Below are 8,787 nucleotides of genomic sequence, written 5' to 3'. Positions count from 1 at the left end.
TTGTCTCAATCTCAATTCAAAGATACTCTAATTTTACATTCAAGTTTAATTTGTGAGTTGAAGATCTTGTAGTTTACTTGTAGCTTACCTTGACATAGTACAAAAATAGTGTCATGATTACAAAGATAATAATTTTTGAAACGATAAATTATCATCATATTAAATTCAATTAAATTATTCTTAATATTACAGAATTAATAGTTAATAAAGATAATATATTTCATCATTATTTAGTCATACATTGAATTTAAGTATTCCATTATTATCTAGATGAAAAATAAATTAAAAATAGTAGTTTATGAACGAATTTATCACATAATTATAATATTTATAGTGCATTTCTTAACCGTTCCACAATCCTTTTATTCTTATTCTTAAAAATATTACAACATTTACTTCAAATTTATGTCTAAAAATATAATAGAGAAACATTCATATATGCATTAATTTTATTTTAACAATAGAAAAAAAATAAATTAATCTCATTTAAATCAATCAACGTAAAAGAACAACAACATAATCCAAATATTCCAATTGTAAGCCAAAGCCATTTAAATTTATATATTATTTTAAGTATATTTACTTTTATTTTCTTTAATTTCACCTTATTGTAATAATAACCGTAATCCAAAATAATATTAATATTATACCATAAGTCTAAAATTTAATATCAATTATTATATTTTATTGGTTTTTTTAGTACATGAAATATAATAAGTTTTAAAGATAGTTGTTTTTAGAAAGTAGAATAATTGTAATTTTTTAAAAATAGATTGAAAAAAAATAATATTATAAAACATTAAAATAAAATAAAACAAATTTGTATATTGATATGAGTTACTACTATAGTTGAATTGGATAATATACTAAACAAACCAATTAGTTAAAAATTTATATATAGGTGAATTCGTTGAAATCATATTAGAGGTACTAACTAAATACTCTTAATTATCAAAATTTGAATTTTATTATAGTCTATATTTCAATATCATTACATTTTATTTATTGTCACTTTATTAAAAATAAACATGGTATTAATGGTAGTAATAATAATAATGATAATAATATAATAGGTAAAAGTTATTGAATAATATTTTTTCAAGAATATATAAAAATAGAAAAAAAAGGAAGAGGTTTTATTTTCAATATTTGATTCTTTAATTTATTTCATTACAATACTTATTAACGAAAATCTAAAAAACTTATAAAGTTGAATTTATTTATTTTTATTAAAAACAAATGTAATTTTTTATTAAAATAAATAAATAAGAGAAGCGAAAAAAACTATGCATGAGAGCAAGAGAAATTTATTTACCCTCAAATCTAATTTAATAAAAAAATATAATTAATTTCTTTTGAAATAAAAAATATTTATAGTCAAATCTACAACTCATGATTTATGATTCATTCATCTCTCAAATCAATTTTTTTAATAAATAATATATTTTTACTATTTATTCATCTTTTAAATATAAAGTTACAAAGATGTCAAATCAATAAAAATTGCTTGGGACACAGTCCAATTCATTCCCTATTTTTTTTTATAGCTCTATTATCTAGTTTATTGAAACCACACAATATTAAAGTATTTAATTTAATTTAATTACATTCATTATTTTCAAACTTTTCATGTTTGATATGATACTACTATTAGTTTCAAATTGAGATAAAATGGAGAAAAAATATGCAAACATAAATTCAAATTTTATCATCTATTTAAAACTTAATATTATAAATTCAATAATCTGGTCCATTTATGAGGTTTAATCAGATTCAAATATAGAAAACAAATATTATAAATCAAATATCTCACTTTTAAATGTAATAATAAAATATTTTCTTAAAACAATAGAAATAAGATCTTTCCTTCTGCTTATCTCCAGATCTATCTGCAGTATGGAGAAAAAAGAAAGAATGAGATATATGGAAGTAAATTCAGAGTTTGAGATTTATTATGAAAATGAAGAGTTGATAAGAATTTAGGTTAGAGAAGAGTCAATAAGAGAAATATGAAAGTAAAATTAGACTTTAGAAATATGAAATTAAACTATACATCAATACAAACCTTATTATTTGGACTTTAGAAAGATAAAAATTGAAATTGAAATTACCTTCCATATCTCATCATCTCTATACTGTCCAGTTAGATCGATGTTGCTTTAGACGGTACCTTCAAAAATAAAAAAGCATAAAATGAATAAACATCAAAAAGCATAAATGAGAGCATCAAATAAGCAATCCATAAAAGTTTATAAAAATAACATCAAATAAGTAGATCCATTATTTTCCAGTTTCAAACCTCAGACATACTTACTGCAAAATAAGAGCAAAAAATTAGATTTACATAATCAAACTATAGATCTAACTTCTTAGATAATAAAAAACCAGGAAACACAAACAAAACAAAAAACAATGTCGTTACGGTGTAAGTAACCCATGTAGCTTCTCAACAACACGCTAATGAAACAATTTAGATCAAAGGGATCTAATTTCTCGAAACCTGCAACAACACATTTGAACCATATCAACCAGATCTACTTTATAAAAAACTATCAAAATACATTAGAACCAGATGAACAGTCGATTAGAGAATGTTTGAAGCTTTGACTACAATAAAATATTTAGGTGGAAAGAGATAAAGTGGAAAAAAGATATTTGGAAGAAAGAAATCAAAAAACAATTTGAAACCCATTTTTACCTTGTTTTTCTTGAATAATAGACCTGATGTTAAATTGAAATGATGAAATGTTGAAAGAAGAGATTTGAAAGAAGAAATTTGGAAGAAAAATGAAGTATAATGGTGAGAGAAAGAGGTTGGGATTTCTAAGAAGAGAGAATAAGAAATAAGAAAGTAGAAAGAAATAAAAAAGCTAGCTGAGACATGAGACAAGCCACGTGGATAGGCTAAATGGAAAGAAGGGCAGAAATGGTATTTCAAGAACATTGTATTTTCTTATATGATAGATTAGAGTCCCTAATAATTACAACATTACATGAAAAAATTCAAAATAGATACTTCTACTTTGAGAACGATCCAATTTCACTTTCTGCCTCTCCTCCATTCTAAGCTCAACTGCTCTGAATCATTCTGCAACCACCAACCAACCCTGACAGTCAAATCTGCATTTTCCAGCAACCTTGACTGCTACAATTCCATACAACTTTGGCATTTTGCTTTCATGTTTTGCTGATATACAAAGAACTCTGGAAAGTGAGAGAAAAATAAAACAAGAAAACATTAACCATAATAAACATTCACTCATTCATACCCTCACTCATTCATCATCTTCATAAACAGAAATCATTGTGATGGTGACAGTATTTTGATGCCCTGCACTTGGTTTAGTCATAATTTAGGTAATGTAGTGTTTGTCTTTGAATCTTAGTTCTTAGTCTTTTTTGTATTACTAGTAGACAATTTTTTTTTACAAAAAAACAAGTTTTAACTTATCTTGTATGGTATATTTTTTTCTTTTGTTGAATTGATAATTGAAAACATGTGAATATACTGCAGTATCTGTGAGAAAAGGTGAAACCTTTGACATCTAATTGAGTAGCTTCTTTTCTGATCACTTATGGCATATTTTTGGTTATGTAAAAGGCTTTTATATTAATGCTTTATGGTACTTCAACTTGGTGTTATCTAATCAATTTTATGGACCAATGATTAAGGAGTGTGGACTCTGGCTCAAGAAACATAAGCTACGACCGGGAGTAAAAGTATACGCAAAAATCGTTTAATCTTTGTGAATCCTTGGAGTAAAGATCGCTGCGCAGGAATTTTACTCGCAATGGTAAGGACACTCTAACAACATTATATGTGATTGAATGTATGTTTGTATGCATGATTGTGTGGCCCATAGGAGATGTGTGCTACTTGTGTCCCCTGTTGGAGATGCGTGCTTGCATTTTGATACTAAATTGGTATATCACACCGATAGAGTTTGCATGATTTTTTTACCACAATGTCCCATTTTTTTAAATATAATACCACAATGTCACATATTAAAAATAAAATATCAATATGTCACACTTTGCACATTGGTTCGGCCAGGGGATGGACGAATTGGTGAAATTTTTTCCGCCTAGGATTTGGCCAGGGGTTGGCCGACCCATAACTAGGACTTTTTTGCTTTTTTTTGTTTTGTGATTTAATAATTTATTAAAATGATTTATAAATATAGATAATTGTTTTTTAATCCATTAAATGAATAAAATATAATATTTAATTATTAAATAATTTTTAATAATAAAAAAATAAATTAAATATTAATTTTTTTTATTAATGACATGAACCAATTACAAGGAAAAAAAAACCTATTTTTTTGTTTGTTTTGGCTTTTGTTGGACTTTATGACCCCCTCTATAACAGTAGGTTGGTCTCTTGTTCTGCATACCCTTGCCTACCTGTTGGTCATCATTTGGTGGAGGTGGAGGTGGAGGTTGTCTTTATGGAGAATCGTCGCTTGAAAGATCATCGTCTTGCTGCGATATCGTCTTGTTGCGATGAACCGATGCCCATTACGAAAGCCACTTCTACCGCATTTGGAGTGCGTAAATTAAGAAATTCGTCATCAGTGAGTAGAATGTTGGGTACTAGTTGATTTGAAGAAACAAATGTTTGTGGCATATGTGATTGAAACTCTGGATAGTAGACATTTGTAGTGTCAAATGTATATTAGAGTTGAGAGAGTGAAGGGACCGAGGAATGCAGTTGGGATTGGGGGAATGGGTGGTCGAAGTTGGGTTGAGGGATTGGGGTGAATTGTAATGGTGGTCGAAGTGTTGATTGTTGTTGATATTGTTGTTGGTGGTAGTAGTAGTTAGTTTGGGTGGGTGGGGTATAGGGACTTGGATCATGAGATGTTGTGGCAATAAATGTGTGTTGTTGTGTGGTTTGTGTGTGATGGTATGTTTGTTGTGGGAATGAAGATGTTTGGGGTTGGAATTATGTTTGGTTCGTTTGTGAGAATTCTTGATGAAAGGTAGGTGGGGCTGTTTGTGGTGTTGAGGAAGAGGAGGCATATTGACGCGGGTCTGCCAAAAACTATTCTTGCAAAGTGGTACTCACATCACCAGACATTACCAAATTTTTTCTTTCTTTCCATTTGTTGTTCTCACTGATATTCAAATTGGTATACACATCATTCCTTGTATCGTTCTTATTTAATCTATGGTGTTCTTGAAGACATCTCGGTGGAGGAGGGATGGTTTGAGCAAACCCAAACTGAAGTCTGACTCTGTCAGTGTGATGCATTTCCACCAGATGAAAACAAATAATATACGTAGTCGCACTCCACACCCGAGCATCTCGTCGAACACAACATGGGTAATCTGTGTAGGGCCTCCACAAACACTGTAACACAAAAATAAGCATTAGGAGATGCAAAACATTCCATACGAGATAAGCATTAAGAGATGCGAAATATATGGCACGATTGTAAGCTTTCAATTTTCCGTATCTTTTCACCCTCGAGAATGTTTCCGTCTAGCCAACCGATCAAGTGCCTCTGTAGATGCTCGAATGTTTGTGTGTTCGAGAGTTTGATCTTCAACGGAGACTTTGTTGCTGAAAAAATAGTGTTGCATCTCTCTTCATAAATGGAAACGTTGGAAGGGGTTCTGAAGACATCTTCAATAGTAACACTAAGCCTTTGATTGTAACTGGTGTGAGTGCAAATGAGCAATCCTATCTTATCTATAGGCAACAAAAAAAATATATGCGCTCGGCCATCTATTGGCCAAACCTACACATGCTCGTCCAACCTATGCCTTACTCTTATATTCGTTTCAACGGATCGACCAACGGATGCACCTACCATATTATGTTGTATTAAATTTATTTAATAAAATATCTTATTAATTAATTTATTAAATAATTATTAGTATATTTATTTATTAAAAAAATTATTAATATATTTATTTATTTTATTATTAAAATTATTATTTTTTTTTAATTTTTTATTATATTTTAACCATTTAATATATTAAAAAAAGAATTATTATTATTAAAAATTCCATTAAATCAATTAATAATTAAAAAAAACAAAAAAACCCTAGTTATGGGTCGGCCAACCCCTGGCCGAACCCAAACTAGGAGAAAAAAATTACATCAGTTTGTCCACCCCTTGGCCGAACCAATGTTGCAAAGTGTGACATTTTGGTATTTTAGTTTAAGTATGTGACATCGTGGTATTATATTTTCAAAAATGGGGCATTGTGGTAAAAAAAACCGAGTTTGCATTTAGACTACATGTACATTGCTTTTATATGTTGAAATAAATGATATGACTGTTAAGGGTTATGTTGTGCTTATATATATATATATATATATATATATATATATATATATATATATATATATATATATATATATATATATATATATATATATATAACTCAATGGTTAAGCATGACCCAATCCGCTTTTGAGTCCAGGACGACTTAAAAGATTTGGTTTAATTGGTGGGGCCAACGAAAGGTGTTTTCCCTTCTTCTCCTCAGCTGGGCACGCGTGGTCGGTTGACCCCTATGCCAAATAATTCATCGCTTCCCTTAACTGCAACTCTGCCTGCACCAACGACTAGTTTTCATTGTCCGGGCAGCCTTCCAGGATGACTAGCACAAGCTACCCGCCCATGCTTTCACGCAGAATTCTTGGCTGTCACCTATTTTTAGGCCTGGATCCTGGATTCCCAGCCCAAAATAGAGACTAATGGTCATGCGTTAGGGGCATTATAAATACCCTTTATTTGAGATGGTAGGTTAATTCAAATCTTATCCTTAACCAATAAGTATATACAATTTCTTCACTCAACCAATAAGTATATACAATTTCTAAAACTTCCATACCAGGGATACTACAATCAATAGAAAATGTTATAGTATGAGCTAAATAGAACAGTTATAATTTAGATCATAATAAGAAGTAACAACATTGATTACAAGGATAACCATTCTTAGATTTAAGCACGTAAATACCTACCACCTCTTTTTTTATTATAAATAGGGTTACCTAAGCATCTTGAATGAGGAGGAAACCCATTAATCTGATTTAGAGGCGCATACTCTAATGGTTGAAACTCATGCATCTTGATTATAGGCATCTAACGGTATTTTGGCATCATGAAATAGTTTGTCGGAAAAATACTGTTCACATGTCATACCACCAAAAGTGCACTTATTAAAATAAGGGTAATAATGATAATCATTGAAACACATGTATTCTGAATCTAAACAGGTTATCTTGTTTAGATACAGAATACATGTGTTTCAATGGTTATTCTCATTACCCTTATTTTAATAAGTGCACTTTTGGTGGAATGACATGTGAATAGTATTGTCCCGACAAACTATTTCATGAAGTGGAGATGCCAAAATACTGTCAGATGTGGCATGCTTACAATCCATACGCATGAGTTTCAACAATTAGAGTCAAATGCGCCTCTAAACCAGATTAATGGGTTTACTCCTGATTATGCTCAGGTAGCCCTATTTATAATAAAAAAGGTAGGTGGTAGGTATTTATACAACCAAATTTGAGAATGGTTATCTTGTTGCTATTCATGCTCCCATGCTTAAAAAGATTGTAAAATAATTTCTAACTTAGAATTTAGGTTAGAGGCAAAAATAGTTTTATCTGATTAGTAATCGATGATGTTGTTACTTTTTATTATTACTTCTTATTATGATGTAAATTGTAATTGTTCTATTTAGCTCACAATATAACAAGTTCTATAATAGTATGGGATTTTAACTTCTATCAGTTTTTTGTCCAATGCCACTGGTACTTCCCATGCATGTCATGATTAGGGTTAGGGGTGGCAAAACGGGCCGTGGCCCGCCGGGCCGGCCCGCGCACCCGCCAAAAAATGGCGGGTTGGGTTGGGATTTTAGGCCCGCCGCTCGTCAAAGCTAGCCCCGCCAAAACCCGCCGCCCGCCATAGCCCGCCCCGCCAATGCCCGCCTCCCGCCAAAGCCCGTCTCTCCTCCAAAATTCCCTCTTTTTTAGTTAATTTTAGTAATTTTAATTCTTGATGGTTTATTTTATATATTTATTTATAAATATATGTAATTTTTTTAAGTAAAATTTGTTAAAAAGTTGCTTTTATAAAAAATTGTTTTAAAAAATAAGTGAAAAATTTAATTAAAAGGTAAAAAAACCTATTAATCTATTAAAAAATGAAAAAAAAAATATAAAAATAGGCGGGCAAGCCCGCCGCCCGCCAACCCGCCATCTTGGCGGGGCGAGCATGATTTTCATGCCCATTTCACTTGGCGGGCATGCCCGTCCCTCTCTTTTTTTGGCGGGCTTAAGGCGGGGCGGGCGGCGGGCGGGGCGGCCGGCCCGTTTTGCCACCCCTAATTAGGGTTGGACAAAGACCGCTAACCGACCCAGCAAAGCTCTTTCCAGCTTATTAGCGAGCATGCATCTAAATAAACTTGTTTTTTTTGTAGTAGTGATAATCACGTGGTTCTTGTTGATATGAGGCCACTAGTAAGTTTACCATGTTTCCTTATCTAAATTAAATATAACATATCGTAGCATATTCCTTATATAACTAATACGATAAGCTATAAATCTCACTATATAATACAAATTTCGTAGTGTCGTTCAAACACACATTTTTATTTAAATGTCTCTCACTTTCATATTCCTTATATAACTAATACGATAAGCTATAAATCTCACTATATAATACAAATTTCGTAGTGTCGTTCAAACACACATTTTTATTTAAATGTCTCTCACTTTCATGTGTTAACTAATCAATATTAAATGATGTA

At 30.9% G+C, this 8,787-nt stretch overlaps 1 long non-coding RNA gene across 1 annotated transcript; it reads right to left on the bottom strand.

Moving 5' to 3' along the window:
• Nucleotides 1–1,440: 1,440 nt before the first annotated feature.
• Nucleotides 1,441–2,838, bottom strand: LOC131623585 (uncharacterized). The gene is made up of 3 exons (XR_009290263.1): nucleotides 2,699–2,838; nucleotides 2,112–2,500; nucleotides 1,441–1,889 (listed from the first exon to the last, which is right to left on the bottom strand). It is a non-coding gene; the product is annotated as an uncharacterized LOC131623585 (long non-coding RNA).
• Nucleotides 2,839–8,787: the final 5,949 nt, after the last annotated feature.

Source organism: Vicia villosa, unplaced genomic scaffold, assembly GCF_029867415.1.
Source record: "Vicia villosa cultivar HV-30 ecotype Madison, WI unplaced genomic scaffold, Vvil1.0 ctg.000074F_1_1, whole genome shotgun sequence".
In the NCBI taxonomy this organism is placed as follows: domain Eukaryota; kingdom Viridiplantae; phylum Streptophyta; class Magnoliopsida; order Fabales; family Fabaceae; genus Vicia; species Vicia villosa.
This window is presented reverse-complemented; position numbering and strand designations above follow the sequence as displayed.